Source organism: Macaca nemestrina, chromosome 10, assembly GCF_043159975.1.
Source record: "Macaca nemestrina isolate mMacNem1 chromosome 10, mMacNem.hap1, whole genome shotgun sequence".
Taxonomy (NCBI): Eukaryota; Metazoa; Chordata; class Mammalia; order Primates; family Cercopithecidae; genus Macaca; species Macaca nemestrina.
This window is the reverse complement of record NC_092134.1, coordinates 49,461,658-49,480,124: the sequence shown is the minus strand read 5'-3', so window position 1 is coordinate 49,480,124 and position 18,467 is coordinate 49,461,658. Positions and strand designations below refer to the sequence as shown.

The 18,467-nt window shown below is 33.3% G+C and overlaps 1 long non-coding RNA gene across 1 annotated transcript in view; it reads left to right on the top strand.

Annotated features, from left to right (window-relative positions):
* Nucleotides 1-3,388: 3,388 nt before the first annotated feature.
* LOC139356539 (uncharacterized) overlaps nucleotides 3,389-18,467 on the top strand; it is a 28,329-nt gene continuing 13,250 nt past the window's right edge. The window contains exons 1-2 of the long non-coding RNA XR_011608536.1: nucleotides 3,389-4,224; nucleotides 8,043-8,263. This is a non-coding gene — a long non-coding RNA (uncharacterized lncRNA). The remainder of the gene's footprint in view (nucleotides 4,225-8,042; nucleotides 8,264-18,467) is intronic.

Genomic DNA, 18,467 nt, shown 5'->3' with positions numbered 1-18,467 from the left:
TGACTGGGAAGTATTTATAATTATCACGCATAAGGAAACCTCAATGTTTAATACAACCTGCATTATATGTATTCAAACTTTCTTAAGTTTTGCTAGAAGAAATGACTGTTAAGATGCTGTGTTTTCAACAGCTATCTACTACAATATGTTTTAAGATAAATATTGGATAAAATATGGATTTTTTTCAAATAAAGTATCGAACTAATAAAATAATTACATATCAAAAACTTCCACTAGAATATTTGTATCAAAAACAATTTTTATAGCTTATCATCATAATACTTTTCCCACACTTATAGAAAATATTTTATAATGTACCTTCGCCCAAATTTGTTAATTATTAAAATAAACTAAGAAAAATGTCGAGATTGATATTTCCAAGACTTTCAGGTGATTTAGTAGTATTCATTTATCATTTTCATTTTTCTTATTTAACTAGTTATATATATGATTAATTTTTATTATCTATTTTTTTTTTTTTGAGACAGAGTATCACTCTGTCACCCAGGCTGGAGGCATGGCTTGATCTCAACTCACTGCACCCTCCTCCTCCTGGGTTCAAGCAATGCTCCTCCCTCAGCCTCTCAAGTAGCTGGGACTACAGGCGTGCACCACCATGCCTGGCCAATTTTTGTTTTTTTAATTTTTAGAAGAGACTGGGTTTCACTGTGTTGGTCAGGCTGGTCTTGAACTCCTGACCTCAAGTGATCTGCCCGCCTTGGCCTCCCTAGGTGCTGACATTACAAGCATGAGCCACGGCGCCCGGCCCTGGTTAATTATTTTTTAAACTTCTCTTTATGCATAGTACATATAATATCTTCTTAATTTATTCATATAAGATTTGTGATTTTATTTTTACCAAAATGATAAAACTCCACAAACAGATTTAGTCATGTACAAACAACATTCTGTCCCGAATTTGGAGTAAATATTGAGAGTTAAATTAATGGTGGTATAAAGTGATCTGTTTGAAAATATTTACCACAAAATAATATGATTTATATAATTTTTATTTTTTAAGTACTTTCTTTTTTTTTTTTTTTTTGCCTCTGTGCCCAGGCTGGAGTGCAGTGGCACCATTGCATCTTACTGCAACCTTAACCACCTGGGTCCAGGGGATTTTCCTGACTCAGCCTCCTGAATAACTGGGACCACAGGTGCATGCCACTATGCCTGGCAAAGTTTTTCATTATTTCTAGGGATGAGGTCTTGCTATGTTTCCCAGTTAGGTCTCAAACACTTGGGCTCAAGCCATCCTCCTGCCTCAGGCTCCCGAAGTGCTGGGATTACAGGTATGAGCCACTATGCTTGAACAATATTTTTCTAAGTTTTCTACAGCAATATATTAACTTACAGATAACACTGCATAATCATATCAGGTATTAATAATTTAGATATGAAATAGAGCAATATATTCAAGGTTGGTAAATTCAAATTTATGATATTAATAGCTTTTCATAATAAATGTAACATTTTAGGAGGTATTATATAAAATTTTAATGAGGTGATTTTACTAGATTCATATTTAATATTATCAGAATGTTATAAGTTTTATATTTGTTATAAAAGCAAATTTTTATGCTCCTTTCAGTTAGTTGTCTATTCTGTTACTCATTTCTAGTTGCATAATGATGATTTCGTTAAATCTACTATTTTTCTTTTTTTCTAACTACTTTTATCAAATGAAAGAAATCAATACATTTTTATTTGATAAAATGAAATGTATTACTCAATTAAAATATCATAGAAAGTAAGGAGAAAGAAAATCCTCAAATCTTTGTAACTGTAATTTCAGTGATAATTATGGTACATTTTAATCTATGTTTATTTGATTTATTTAACCTTTCTGATACTACATGACAGAAAAATTAAATTTCTCATCTTATTTACATAATTGAGAATATACCACATATATAATATTATGTTTTTGTTATTTTTACTTAACAACATACACATTTTCTCATGAAATTACTATTTGTTTTTTAAATATGTAGGATTATGTCATATTCTACCTGAGGCATGTATCATAATTTGTTTAAACAAATCATTTTTCACATTTTTCACTAAGGTAAAGATATAGAAACACTTTTAAATGTATTTAATACTTAATAATACAGTATTCCTGACAGTGCATTCTCCTCAGTTGCCCTGTGATATGAGCACACTTATTACCATTGTTTAGAAGAAACTGAGGCTTGCCAAAATCCTATAGTTTAATAAATGATGGATCTGAGATCAATTTTTGTCAAAGTTTCAGATTAGTTTCTTATGACATATTCATATTCAAGTTACTAGAGAGGATTACTTTTATGTCACTTGCCAACTGGTAAAATACTTTCTCAGAATAGTTGTAGTAATTTACATTCCTATGACCTGTTCATAAGCATGGCTTGGTATTCTCACTGCGGGATAGATTAACAAGAAGAATAAAAGGAAAATGTGAGGAATCAGATCTTAGAAAAAAGAAGACTTAGGGAGGCTCTGCAATTGAAGTAGAGGGAAACAATGCTTTCCGTAAAAGCAGTGAACATCTATGATTTTGGCTAAGGATGCTTTTGTTTTCTTGTGGCAAAAGTGCTGTAGTTTTAGAGAACCCGATAATGTACAATTGCCTTCACTTACAATGTCACTAATAGGCAAGATGCCTTGTTTTCTCCCAACCAAGACAAATGACCCAAGCAAGGGTAACTAGAGCCTTTTGCTCTGGAATTCAAATCTTGAACAGAGAAAGCAAACACTGAAAAGCGTAGGAGCCATTCAGATTGATAGGGTTACACTGAAGTGACAGTCATTGTTTCCCTCTACCTCAATTGCAGAGCCTCCCTAAGTCTTTCTTTACAAAGGCCTGATCCCTAACTTTTTCTTTTTATTCTTCTTGTTAATACCTGTTTGTTAAATAAATGTGTTTTTTTGCTTAACACAATTGTAAGGAGTTTTAATAATACGTTAAGTTGTAATTAGTTTTTTTCTAAATAAATCATTAAATTTATTTAGATATTAAATAATCCTTCTTCCCTAAAATTATTCTTTACCAGTTATTTGTGCTGTCATTTTTATATACATTAAATTATTGTATTTAATATGATATGCTTTTTCATTGATTTCTTTGTATCTCCCTCTTCTAATAAATAGGACACAGATATGTTTATGAAATTGTATAATCTATTTTAATGTATTATAGAACTTGTTTCCCCAGCTTAATTCTTCATTACATTAGCTTCTTAGCTTTTCCTTCAATTGTCTTTATAATTTTACTGAGAATTATATTTATACAGGAACTTAGGATAAACTGGCATCTTTATAATATTTATTCCAATGTTGTTTTATTTGGAATGCTTGTTTAAATAGATCCATATATATTATTTATAATCATATAAATTCCTACGGTCATTTCTATTGGTATGTTGTAGCTACTTTAGTCAAGTACTGATTGTTTAAAAACTCGGATTACTTAGGATGTGAAAAAACACACACAAATCATCCAATGGAGAAAAATACATATATTTATGTGAGGCGACATTGAAACATTTCTGGAAAATGGAATTAAAAGGTAAAAATGAAAAAAATAAAAACATTATTTCTTAACATAAGCTTCATCAAAGTCAAGCACTTTTGTACAGATGATATCAGTCATTTAGTCTATCCCCAAAGAACTGAGGGTCCTGGCAATTTAACCATGGCAATGTAGTTTTTTTTATATTATCAACCAAAGAAAAGTGAGTGAACTTTACTCATTTTTTTTAAGATTAGAAAAAAACAATCAGAATAAGCCATATGAGGATCATAAGGTGGATGCCCAGTGATTTTCCACTGAAATTCTCACAAAATTGCCCTTGTTTGATGAGACAGATGAGTGGGAGCATTGCCATAGTAGATTAGGACTCTCTGGTGAAGCTTTCCCAGGCATTTTCTGCTAGACCTTTGGGAAACTTTGTTAAAACGCTCTTATAATAAGCAGATGTTATCATTATCTGGCCCTCCATAAAGTCAATAAGCAAAATGGTTTTAATTGTTGGTCCTCTTCAATTAGGGCACAAATAAGATGAATTTTTTTCCTTACAGATTGATGAGGATGGTTTGCTGCTATGGGCTTCATCTTTAACATCATCTCGTCTCTTCTTAAAATGAGTTATTTGTTTGTAAATTGTTGATTTATTGGGGCACGTTTCCATAAAATTTCATGAAGAATCAATTATTTCATCATTCTCCCACCCAAGCTTCACTGTAAGTTTGATGTTCGTTCTTGCTTCAATTTCAGCAGAATTCATGTTGTTCTGATAAGTGTTCTTTTCAAAATGATGTGTTATTCTTTTTAGTGCTTCAGACTAGATCCTGTTTAGATATGTTGTAATAAGTTAGCACAAGTGTATTTAGGTGCAAAAATTTGAAATCCATAAGTAATTTTTTAATACTATGCATTTTCCATGAACTTTTTGTCGTCATATTATAAACCCCTTCTGGAAATATAATAGCCTGAGTTACTTGGACCAATCACATTGATGAACAGAATTTAGAAATGAAAAAGACACTAGTGGCTAGTTTTCCTGGGTCACCCACTATGGATTAATGCATTCATTTCCCCAGTGTTGGGAGAGCAGTCCTACCCAAATTTGTACCTTCCTTGGATATATCTCTTAACCTAATTACTAATCAGTGGGGTAGATCACAATGGGTAGATCACCCTGTTGCTCTTCTCGACATTTTCTGATCCAACCTTCAGAGCTCCACAGGACATCAGGTAATGTTTTTCCCTCCTACCCAAATGCGAAATTTCAGTTTTCATCATACATCAGAGAAAGGGAAATGAAGTAAAAAGCCAGAGTCTCTCCAAGAGGGGAAGACCAATAAGGAGACTTCTTCACCTTAAGCTTGGATCCAAAGGACTATATTCACAGAGCAAGCCTGAAAACAAAATAAAAATTATCTTCCCAACTCCTCAAGGAAACACACACACAAACACACACACACATACACACACACACACAAAGTTTGCCTTGGTGCCAAAGAGAGACAAGGGGAAAACCTTATCTATCTCTATAATATTGAATGCAAAGCTAAAAAAATGAGTTTCTCATGGCAGGGATCATGTTTCTGAAATGTTTATATTTCAAATACACTGTAGGATGTTATTGTTTGTCAAATGAACACTTAGAAAACAAATATGTTATGTACCAAAGCTGGAAATAAAACAAATGCATTTAGAATAATAAAGACAATTTTAGATTGCAACAAAGGATTATAATTATTAACTTATGGTATGAGTTTTCTTGTTACAATAGTAATAACAAATTAATTTTTTCAAGATATTATATTAACTTTCATGTTCAATAACTATAGTTAATGTGACAACATGAATGCTGTAAATTTTCTTGTTGTCTGAGAAATAATTTGCACTAATTTGAGTGGGAGACTAAAGTGGTTAATTAACATAACATCTGGTCATTACACTAACTCCATGCTATGCTTTAGATGAGCAGCAAAAGGTAAAATCCTTTGCAAAGGAAAACTAAAAGTAATAGCATTCTGTCCTTGAAGAGCTTTAAAACTTGTTGCCTTAAAACACACACTGACAGCACACGTCTCAATAAATCAAAACAAACTTCTACAGAAGAAAATACATGTTAAGATAATTGAAAATTATGAGTGTACACTGTGTGTGTGTGTGTTTGTGCATGCACGTACTTCAAAATTTTATTTTCTCATTCTGTGAATACCAACTAAATTCAGTTCTCTTGAGAGAAACTGCTGAAACTGTATCATTGTTCAGGAAGCAGGAACTGGCTTTTGATAAAAGGCTTCCCTTTCTCTTCCACAATGCATCTGGGACCTTCACAGTTGATTACTGTAATATTTATATAATATAGCTTTGACGTACAATTGAGAACTGTAACACATTTTATATGGAAAAAAAATTGGCTAGCTTCAAATATTTTTAATGAATTGGAAGAAAGCCTATTTTGTTTCATCTGAAATCAAGAAAGAGTGCCAGGCTAGTTACTAAATACTAGTCAGTTTCTTTTATAAAGAATGCTTAGAATTTTTCTTTTGGATGTGGGTCCAAAAATCCTTCATTATTGCACTACAAAACTCAAATAAAAATGGTGCCTTCTTACAGACCCCATTAACTGCAGTATCAGATTGAAGATTGTCTTGCTCTTAGGAAAACCAAGATAATTGTACTGTTTTTTTTTCAAGTTACTACTTTTCTTTGTATGGATATAGAAAGAAATCTTATTATACTGAATTGAAAGGCTCAAAAATGATGAAAATTCTTTTCTTTTCACCGTGCCTTCATTTATTTATAATAGGCAGTATTCTAAGAAATTTCAGATGGGTATTAGAATAAATTTAAAAATAAAAAAAAATAAACCCGGAAACCTCACTAGGTCAATATACTACGTTAAAATAACTTAATTACAACAGAATCTCCAAACTTTTATTTATGATCACTTGTTTTCATTGATTATATAACAGAGATGTTTAATATAAAAATATATATGAAGCATTTTAAGAAAATAAAAAATATGTGAAAATCTAATTTCTTATGTCATATTGAGGAGCCCTGGATATGTACTGAGAAGGGCACATCACTCTTGTGATATTCTGGCCAAAAATGTTTACCCTCAAGTCAGTTATGAGAAAATGTCAGACCATCCAAATTTAGGGATAGTCTGCAAATTAACTGGCCACTACTCAATAAAAATGTGAAAGTTTTAAAATATAAAAGTCTTTGGATCTGTCACAGATTATAGGCAACTTAGGAGGCATAATGATTAAATGCACTGTGTGATTCTGATTTACTCCAGGAAAAGGGAAAGGACTTAATGAGAAAAAGCAAAAACAGAAAATGAAAAACCAAGAAAAACACTGGGATAGAATAATGTGTGTTGTTTAGTTAATAGCCTTATAAAGATTCTCTATGCCGACATTCACACATATCTTTGTAAGTGATTATTTGTGCTGTTTTTTTACAACAGACAACTTTTAAAAAGCCACTTCTGTTTGCTTTCTCAGCCTAATCTATCTTCAACTAAAGGAAATTAAAATTAACAAAGTAGGTTGCCTTCTACACATTTCTCCACAGAATCATACAAAAAACAAAAACTGTCTTTTACAAACACACATACATTTACAGACAATTTCATACGATTTTTTCTTTATGAATAATGTATATCATTTAGGAAACATTTTTATCTAATTTTAAAAAATACCTCATGGAAATCTTTTCAAGTCAACGGCATAGATATAATTATTTTTATGGAAAAATATTTCATGCTATTTAATAATATACCAGCATTTTTTTCAACCATTCCCCTAATGATGATCATTCATTTTGTTTCTAAGTTTTGTTTTCAGCCAACAGATCTGTAATAAATACCCTTTGAATTTCTGGGCATATTCATACTTTTATTTCTATAGGAGAGATTCTCATGAATAGGAATATTAGAATAAAATATATGTATTTTAGCTATAATTGACTGTAATGCTTCCCTTGAGGCAGTGATTCAAATTTCTACATTATGCAGAAGTAGATCTTTCTACTTATTACTGACAGCCATAAATATTGCCATCTGTTAACATTTCTTTCATATAGCTGATAAGTAACCTTTTATTGTTACTTCAATTTCTTTTGAACTTAATTTTATCTTCAACTAATAGTAAGATTGAGAATCATCAGTTATACTCATAGGTTATTGAAACTAACTCTTCTTTGAATTGTTAATTTGTGTATTTTTCTATGGGAATATTTGTCTTTTAGTTTTCAATGTGTAAATGACTTTTTAAATGACTTTTCTGTTGAGACTGGTTCTTTCTCTGTCAAGCAGACTGGAGTGCAGTAGCATGATCAGCTTCTGAGTACCTGGGAATACCATGTGCAGCTAATTTTTTTTTTTTTTTTTTTACTTTTTTGTAGAGACAGGGTTCTGACTATGTTTTCCAGTCTGGTTTCAAATTTCTGGGCTCAAGCGATCCTACTGTTATTTTAGAATGCACTCCTCCTACATTTTTTTTCTTTCTTTTTTTTTTTTTTTTTTTTTTAGTTAACAGGAAAACGTTCTCAGGCAGGTCCTTCAGGAGGTATTCCAGAAGAAGGCATTCGTATCATAGGAGATGACAGTTCAAGCAATAAAGTACCGTCAAATCTTTCTCTGAAATACTTTCACTGTACCTGAAGACCGCTCAGTGAAAGAAGATATGGAGGTGGAAGATAGTAATACTGATGATCCTGACCCTGGGTGGACCTAGGCTAATGTGTGCGCAGGTATCTTACTTTTTAACATAAATATTTAAAAATAAAAAATAAAATACACAAAGTTAGTAAAACACACATTGAGGATATTAAAAAATTTTTTTCATACAGCTGTGTAATGTGTGTCTGAAGCTGTTATTACAGAAGAATAAAAATTATCTAAATAAGAAGTTTATAAAGCACAGTTGTGGAAAGTAATGTCCTAGGCCTTCCCATTCACTCACCACTCACTCAGCCACTCACCTAAAGAAACATCTGGTCCTGAAAGCTTCAATTATGCTAAGTGCCCTATTCAGGCATACCATTTTTTTGTCTTTTCTATTGTATTTTCACTGTACTTTTTGTATGTTTGGATATGTTTTGGTACACAAATACTTACCATCATGTTCTAATTGTCTGCAGTATTCAGCACAGCAACATGCTGTACAGGTTTGTAGTCCAGGAGCAGGGGGCTATCCCATATAGACTAGGTATGGGGTAGGCTATACCATCTGAGTTTGTGTTAAGTCTATTCTATGATGTTCACACAATGATAAAATCACCTAATGATGCATTTCTCAGAACATATTCCCATCATTTAGTGATGCATGAATGTATATTTATTGTTACAGCATTTATTTTTCTAGCCTAAGAACTTTATGCAAAACAAAACCAAGCAAAACGAAAACAGACAACAACAAAAAACCTTTGCCCATTTAGAAAATGAACTTTAGCTACCTAGTAAAAGTAGATTTTGGTACATTTTGTGAAATTATCTCTCTTAACTGCTGTATTTATGTTAACATTTGCATTTTTTTTGTAAACCTCATCAAACACCTCATTAAATAAAGTACAACTGAAAGATAACTTTTATTTCTAAAATTGATTCATTTATTGAATCAAGCAATAAAATACTGTCAAATCTTCCATGGATATACTTTCCCCTTACTATTTCTCTTTCTCCCTTCCACACTAGTACCACTCTATTTCAGAAGGCCATTCATTTCTATTTGGATTAATACATTTACTTCCTGACTCTCTTAGCCTCTTGTCTTACTTTCCTCAATTTTGCTGATACTGATAATTATTTAGGAAATATAAATACATTCATCTCATTGTCTTCTTTAAATAACTTTTAATGATTTCCTATTGCTCTTCAGCTATGATGCAAAATATTTAATACTTTTTACAGTGATTGTTTCAATTTATTTCTCCTCATTCATCTCTTAGTACTCCTCACCTGTCTTCTGTATTCTGGCACCCATGAATGTCTTTCAATTCTCAAATCATACCATTCACTAATTTTTCTTCACACTTTTATGTCTTCTATCCCCACTGTTTGAGCATCTTAATGCTACTCTCTTCATCTTATGTGATATATTACAAACTTGTCATGCTTTGTATCTCATCATAGATGTCACTTTCTCAAGGTCACTGTCCTTCAAGCCTTTCAAGATGGGCTAGTGGCAATGTACTTGTTTATATCCTATACTCCCTCATCATGTGAATTTTAACACACAACTCTCAATGCTATGAGGAAGATAAAACAAATAGGGTTACATGGGTCATGGTTGAATATAAAGTCAAGGGGAGAGGAAAGACTTTATATTTCTCCACATTTCTGAATTCATCAAAGATATTTCTCTTCATTATATAAATTCCCAATACTGGTGCTTATGTGTATTATGTGGTAGGTGCTTAAATAACTATCACAGTATGAGGACCAATGTGTTGACCTTGTATTCATAGTTCATAAGTCATTAAGAATTTATCAGAGCTTTATATGAGATGGCGCCCTGCAGTAGGTTTATCAGCAAATAAACTAAGCATAAGGTATACTCCTGGGCTCCCGAAAACTGGAATCAAGTAAGAATATGACTGTTTTCTACTGTAGTGTGATCATCTATTTTTTATACTGAGAAGTTGGTAAGGTCTTGATTTAGTTATGTGTGATCCAGGTAACTACACAACTTTATTTAATTCTAAATAACTTTCAGCTGAGTGAGAGAGAGTTAAATTTTTGAGGCAGTCACTATGGTGTATTTCCATTTTATCACCAAGACATTTACTTAAATAAATACAATAGAACTAATGAATAAAAGAACCATTGAATCAGAATGGAAAGTTGGCCCTATTCATTTCTTAATTAAATTTTTCCAGATCATTGCATCTGGAGCATCAAGTATAATTTATGATTAATTATGAAAACAGTTACCTCAGATCCATGTCTCTTTTGAGCAATGTATTGGAAGATCATTGAGTATGAAACCCCAGGAAGCAAGGTCCATGAATGTTAACAATTTAGAACTGAGAATTACTATTGTTTTACACTAAATTGATATGCCTCACTTGTCTATATTATCAGTTACTGAATTATTTCTTTTGTGTTCTTTCAAAAGAGTCACAGTGGCACATGTTTTTGGGAATAGATTATTTTCTTTTAATTACACTAACTCTTGTGGAATTTGTAGTATATAATAGAATTAAAGTAAAATTAAATCAAAGTGACTTGAGGTGATCAACTTTTCTGTAAACAAATTCATATTAACACAAAGTTTGCCCTAAATATCATCATATTATTTATAATTTTAATAAACAAATATGAAACAGAATCAATGTATATAAATATATAGAGAAAAAATATAGCTATCTATATTGATAATATATACATACAGATAATATAGATATATCTATCATCTATCTATATGTAGAAATGGATTAAATGTTTTTTGAAGTACTTGAAAGAAAGTTGGAACAATCATGCATCTTTACTCCTCAGCACTTCAGAATATATTTCCCAAGAACAAAGACCTTATCTATAACATATTTTAAAACACCTTTAATCATGTCTAACCTGGAAATGTAACATTGGTACAATATTTATAATCTGTAGTACCTATTCAAACTTTGTCAAATGTTCCATTGACAATTTTTCACCATTCTCTAAATTAAATCCTAGATCATGCATTTTATTTGTTTTATTTCTTGTAAGTCTCCTTTCATTTGGAAACTTTCAGCTTTCCTTTGTCCTTTTTTTGTTTACATTTGATATTTTTAGAGTACAGTCTGTTATTTTGGAAAATGTCTCTCAATTTTGGTCTCTGTCAGGAGCAGCATTGAAGTAATGTATCCTGCTCTGTGCACCATATTAGGAGGCACATGCTGAGTGTGCCTTATGAATGGTAGTTGACTTTGATAATCTTTTTTTCTTTCTTTCTCTTTCTTTCTTTCTTTCTTTCTTTCTTTCTTTCTTTCTTTCTTCCTTCCTTCCTTCCTTCCTTTCTTTTTTCTTTCCTTTCTTTTCTTTCTTTCTTTCTTTCTTTCTCTTTCAATTTTCTTTTCTTTCTTTCCTCCTTTATTTCCTTCCTCCCTCCCTCCTTCTCCCTTTCTCTCTCTTTCTTTCTCTTTCTTTCTTTCTTTCTTTCTTTCTTTCTTTCTTTCTTTCTTTCTTTCTTTCTCTCTCTCTCTCTTCCTTTTTCTTTCTTTCTCTTTCTTTCCCTTCCTTCCTTCTTTCCTCCCTTCCTCCCTCCCTCCCTCTTTCTTCTTTTCCTTTCCTTTCCTTTCTTTTCCTTTCTCCTTTCCTTTCCTTTCCTTTCCTTTCCCCTTTGCTTTCCTTTTCCTTTTCCTTTCCTTTCCTTTCCTTTCCTTTCCTTTACCCTTTCCTTTCCTTTCCCCTTTGCTTTCCTTTTCCTTTTCCTTTTCCTTTCCTTTCCCTTTTCCTTTTCCTTTCCTTTCCTTTCCTCTCCTTTCCCCTTTCCTTTCCTTTCCTTTCCTTTCCCCTTTCCTTTCCTTTCCTTTCCCCTTTCCTTTCCTTTCCTTTCCTTTCTCCTTTCCTTTCCTTTCCTTTCCTTTCCTTTCCTTTCCTTTCCTTTCCTTTCCCCTTTCCTTTCCTTTCCTTTCCTTTCCTTTCCTTTCCTTTCCTTTCCTTTCCTTTCCTTTCCTTTCCTTTCCTTTCCTTTCCTTTCCTTTCCTTTCTTTTCCTTTCCTTTCCTTTCCTTTCTCCTCCCTCCCTCCCCCCCTTTCTTTCCTCTCTCTCTTTTTTTCTTTTTGAGTCTTGCTCTGTCACCCAGGCTGGAGTGCAGTGGCACAATCTCAACTCACCGCAACCTCTGCCTCCCAGGCTGAAGCGATTCTCCTGCCTCAGCCTCCCAGGTAGCTGTGATTACAGGCGTGTGCCACCACGTCCGGCTGATTTTGTAGTTTTAGTAGAGACAGGGTTTCACCATGTTGTTCAGATGCTCACCAGGTTTCTCTGCTGAAAAGAAACTATTCATTCCCATGAAGGGAAATAGTTTATGCCTGTGTAAATATCTTGCTTCTCACTAAACTTTCTCCAAATATTTTTATGGACTTTTTCTAGTATCCTGCCTATACCCTCTCGGTGACTAAAATCTAACCTCTGAATATATTATCTGCCATATTAATATAACATTAAATTGTCTTGCCCTGAGTTAAAAATTCAAATCACATGCTTACTTTTATATACAACTATATATTTAAGTTATTTTTTCTTCCATTTTACTTATCTAGTACCTATGTATGCCTCAAAGTGACAATGAAATAGAGCATGAGAAATTTTAAACTAAAAATTCACTTTTTTTCTCTCTATAGTTCGTCTTTTTTCAGAGGTATTCTATAAATAGTGAATACATATTTCTATATATGTACATTTTTATCTAAAATAATGCATTTAATAACATTTATGGAGTATAATTTTTAAATTGTTGTAGAGCAGAAAAATGTCTATCAACAAAATTAATAAAATCATTTAAAACTATGGCATAGTCTAACATACAAATGTCAGTTTTAGTTTACAATAGCAACTCATTTTCTTTAGTTATATACCAAGTAAACCGATTAAATTCACAGCTTTAAATAATCTGTGCAAATTAAAGGGAAAGATAATTAATTCTAAACAATATACAATGAAATGAATTACTTGCCTTGGCATTACAAAATCACTTTATTTTTTTCTCTGTATAATTACCTTTCCCAGCTGGTCATATGTGGGTTAATTTTAACACTGATTTTGTATACCTTAAGAACATATCTGCTAGGGAAACATCACAATGCGTTAAGTGAGCACTGAGTAAGAATTGTGCTTTTGTACATATTTGTGTGGGGGAGGTTTGGAAGGCAGGACCTTCTTTATGGAAATAAGATAGCATGTTTTCAAAATTCAGCATATATTTATGAGCATTCTTTGTACTCAATTGTAGTCTTTCATCTCAGCTCTAAATTTTAAGAGTGAACAAAACAGGAAAAAAAAAACTTTCTCATGGAGCTTATATTCTAGCAAAAGGAAATAAACAAGAAATAAATAACATCTATCTGTTGCATTCACTAGATGTTTACTGCAATGTGTCCTGCCATTGCCAGTATCTCAAGAGGTGATGCAGCCCAAGGGTGCTGCTGTCTCCCAAGGGGCTCAATGGGTTAGTTCTAGGAGTACCACGAGGAGCTTGAAGCTGGAACCGACTGCCTATTTTACAGTAAACTGCCTTAGCTACATTGATGCTGGAAGGATCAGCAAGGAAACCAGAATATGCAAGTACTCTCTCCCTGCTGAATTTCAAACCTTCTTTAAGTGTTCCATTTGGCAGAACATAGCAGGAAGCCAGTTGGCAAAGAAGGAATGTAGTTTTCTCAGTACCTGTATTACTGAGCAGATTATGGAAGGATGAAAATTCAATCAAAAAACAATAAGTTCCTAACATGCTCAAGTAAGTTATAATGGCAAAATACAAAATATACTGATATCGCTAAATCCAGCAGGACATGGATACTCAATAGCCTGTTGTTTTTCTTTTGGCTTACTTTGAACATGTGCACTGTTTTTGAAGTGCTTATTGTACATTTCTGCAGAATCTTCGTGCATGTTTTTCTTGTGTTCATAATTCAAAAGCTTGGAATCTTCTTCATATACTCTGCCATTAAGTCACCTTCATTTTTTATGGCAAAACCCTTTTTCAACTTACAGTTTCATTAGAATTTTAATGTGCAAAAATCGCAATCATTCTTATACACCAGTAACAGACAGAGAGCCAAATCATGAATGAACTCCCATTCACAATAGCTTCAAAGAGAATAAAATACCTAGGAATCCAACTTACAAGGGATGCAAAGGACCTCTTCAAGGAGAACTACCAACCACTGCTCAGTGAAATAAAAGACTACACAAACAAATGGAAGAACATACCATACTCGTGGATAGAAAGAATCGGTATTGTGGAAATGGCCATGCTGCCCAAGGTAATTTATAGATTCAGCACCAACAAAATATTAAAACTACTAATAGAAAAATAACAGAACAATTTATAGATACAATGCCATCCCTATTAAACTACCAATGACTTTCTTCACAGAATTGGAAAAAACTGCTTGAAAGTTCATATGGAACCACAAAAGACCCTGCAATGCCAAGACAATCCTAAGCCAAAAGAACAAAGCTGGAGGCATCATGCTACCTGACTTCAAACTACACTACAAGACTACAGTAACCAAAACAGCATGGTACTGGTACCAAAACAGAGATATAGACCAATGGAACAGAACAGAGCCCTCACAAATAATACCACACATCTACAGCCATCTGATCTTTGACAAACCTGACAAAAACAAGAAATGGGGAAAGGATTCCCTATTGAATAAATGGTGCTGGGAAAATTGGCTAGCCATAAGTAGAAAGCTGAAACTGGATCCTTTCCTTACTCCTTATATGAAAATTAATTCAAGATGGATTAGAGACTTAAATGTTAGACCTAAAACCATAAAAACCCTAGAAGAAAACCTAGGTAATACCATTCAGGACATAGGCATGGGCAAAGACTTCATGTCTAAAACACCAAGAGCAACAGCAACAAAAGTCATAATTGACAAATGTGATCTAATTAAACTAAAGAGCTTCTGCACAGCAAAAGAAACTACCATCAGAGTGAACAGCCAGCCTACAGAATGGGAGAACATTTTTGCAATCTACTTATCTGACAAAGGGCTAATACCCAGAACCTATAAAGAACTCAATCAAAACAAACAACCCAATCAAAAAGTGGGCAAAGGAGATGAACAGACACTTCTCAAAAGAAGACATTCATACAGCCAACAGACAAGTGAAAAAATGCTCATCATCACTGGCCATCAGAGAAATGCAAATCAAAACCACAATGAGATACCATCTCATACCAGTTAGAATGGCAATCATTAAAAAATCAGGAAACAACAGGTGCTGGAGAGGATGTGGAGAAATAGGAACACTTTTACACTGTTGGTGGGACTGTAAACTAGTTCAACCATTGTGGAAAACAGTGTGGCAATTCCTCAAGGATCTAGAACTAGAAATACCATTTGACCCAGCCATCGCATTACTGGGGATGTACCCAAAGGATTATAAGTCATGCTGCTATAAAGACACATGCACATGTATGTTTATTGCAGCACTATTCACAATAGCAAAGACTCGGAATCAACCCAAATGTCCATCAGTGACAGATTGGATTAATAAAATGTGGCACATATATACCATGGAATACTATGCAGCCATAAAAAAGGATGAGTTTGTGTCCTTTGTAGGGACATGGATGCAGCTGGAAACCATCATTCTTAGCAAACTATCTCAAGAACAGAAAACCAAATACCACATGTTCTCACTCATAGGTGGGAATTGAACAATGAGATCACGTGGACACAGGAAGGGGAACATCACACACCGGGTCCTATTGTGGGGAGGTGGGGGGAAGGGATAGCATTAGTAGGTATACCTAAGGTAAATGATGAGTTATTGGGTGCAGCACACTAACATGGCACATGTATACATATATAACAAACCTGCATGTTGTGCACGTATATCCTAGAACTTAAAGAATAATTTTAAAAAATATTTTGTTGGTGCTTTACAAATTTGCATAATTTTTAAATATCTGCTCCTCTAACACCATTTTACCTATAAGAATTATTATTGGCAAAAACACCATTTTACCTATCAGGATTATTTGGGGTTAAGATTTTGTAGAATTCAAGGGTTAAATTTGTGTTAAAGCAGAAACATGTATTCATATGGTAATCAATATTATGGACTGAAATAAAGGCAGCTAAGGGGTCCATGGAATACTGGTGAAAGGGATATTGCTTTATGTTCGACGGCCAGGAGAAACTTTATATTATCATTTGAGAATAAACTTAATGGAAGTGAGGATGTAAGTATGTGGATATATGTGGCAAGCACTTTTCAGGTAGAGGGAAAAGAGAGTTATTTGTCCATGGACAAACAGCAAGGCTGCCTCAGAGGGAGGAAATTGGTGAGTAAGAGGTTACGAGGTCAGTGAGACTACAGGAGACCAGATGGTCAAGCAAATATTTTTGATATTTTTATTTATATTTATTTATGTATTTATTTATTTATTTATTTATTTGAGACAAAGTCTTGCTCTATCACCCAGGCTGGAGTGCAATGGCGTGATCTCAGCTCACTGAAAACTCCACCTTCTGTGTTCAAGCAATTCTCCTGCCTTAGCCTCCCAAGTACCTGGGACTACAGGCATGCATCACCATACAGAGCTAATTTTTGTATTTTTAGCAGACACAGGGTTTTGCCATGTTGGTTAGGCTGCTCTCGAACTCCTGACCTCAGGTGATCCTCCCGCTTCAGTCTCCCAAAGTGCTGAGATTACAGGCAAGGTTTTGGATTTTACTCAGAGTTTATGGGAAGTCAATCTGGAGTTTGAGCAGAGGAGTAAGTTAACGTTATTTGTATTTGTAAGAATAACTACAGCTGCTTCGATGAGAACAGGCTAAAGCAGCAAGGTTGGTGTGATGCTTAATGTTGAGTGTCAACTTGACTGAATTGAAGGATGCAAAGTATTGTTCCCGGGTGTGTCTGTGTGGGTGTTGGCAAAGGAGATTAACATTTGAGTCAGTGGACTGGGAAAGACAAACCCATCCTCAATCTGGCTGGGCACAATCTAATCAGCTGCCATCACAGCCAGAATAAAAGCAGACAGAAGAACGTGAAAAGACTACACTGGTTTAATGTTCTGGCCTACATCTTTCTCCCATGTTGGATGTTTCCTGCCCTCGAACAATGGACTCCAAGTTTTTCAGTTTTGAGACTCGGACTGGCTTCCTTGCCCCTCAGCTTGAAGACAGCCTGTTGTGGGACCTCGCCTTGTAAGGTTTATTACTCCTTAATAAACTGAGATATATATATATATATGTATCTATGTATCTATATATAGATATATAGATTTGTATCTATATATCTATATATAGCTATACAGATTTGTATCTATATATCTATATATACATATATAGATTTGTATCTATATATCTATATATATGCTAAGATTCTTATAATACATATACAAGTGTGTGTATATATATATATTGTGTGTGTGTGTATGTATGTGTGTATATATATATCTCCTATTAATTCTGCCCCTCTAGAGAGCCTTGACTAATACAGTTGAAAACAGGATGTTCTAGCACTACTTTAGGACAGGAATGAGAGGGCCTTATATTAGGAAGAAGCAGAGTATTTGGTGAAATATGACCAGATGATATATGTAAAATCACCTCCTGCTTAATAACTGGAATCTATTCCTGAAAATCAATTACTTTGTAGAACATTGCTAAGTTCCTATATAATTTTAAAAATTATAATTGTTCACACACCAAATCAAAAGCATCAAGAAATTTGATAAACAAAACTCTAGTCTAGTAAAATGTCTATCATATCTAAATCATATCATCATGCCATATAATATCAAAATAACAAAAATATCATAGTAACCATTATAAGAAGCTTAGCATATTTTTCCAGATCAAGAATTAATATGTTTTTCAACAAATCAAGTCATAAAAATGAGAAAGAATGAAGTAAGAAAATATAAATAAAAGCAATTAGAAATTACAATGATTTTATAGATAGAATATAAAATATGAAGAAACTTGGAAAATCTCATGAGGCAATTGCCAAGAAATACTTGAAAAATAAGCATAAGATAGAAAAGATGGAAATCTAATCTGATACACAAATACACACAGACACACACACACATTTTAAAAGTTGTAGTAATTAAAATAATGTAGCTTTGAACCCTAAGTTGACCAATAAAAGAGTAGAATGGAGTAATAACAATCATGGTAATTATAGATAAAAGCATGCCTTTTACTGTCAAAATTATTACAAATAGTAACAAACATAATTCAAGTGTTAAAATAAGGGAATGCTAGAGCTTAACAA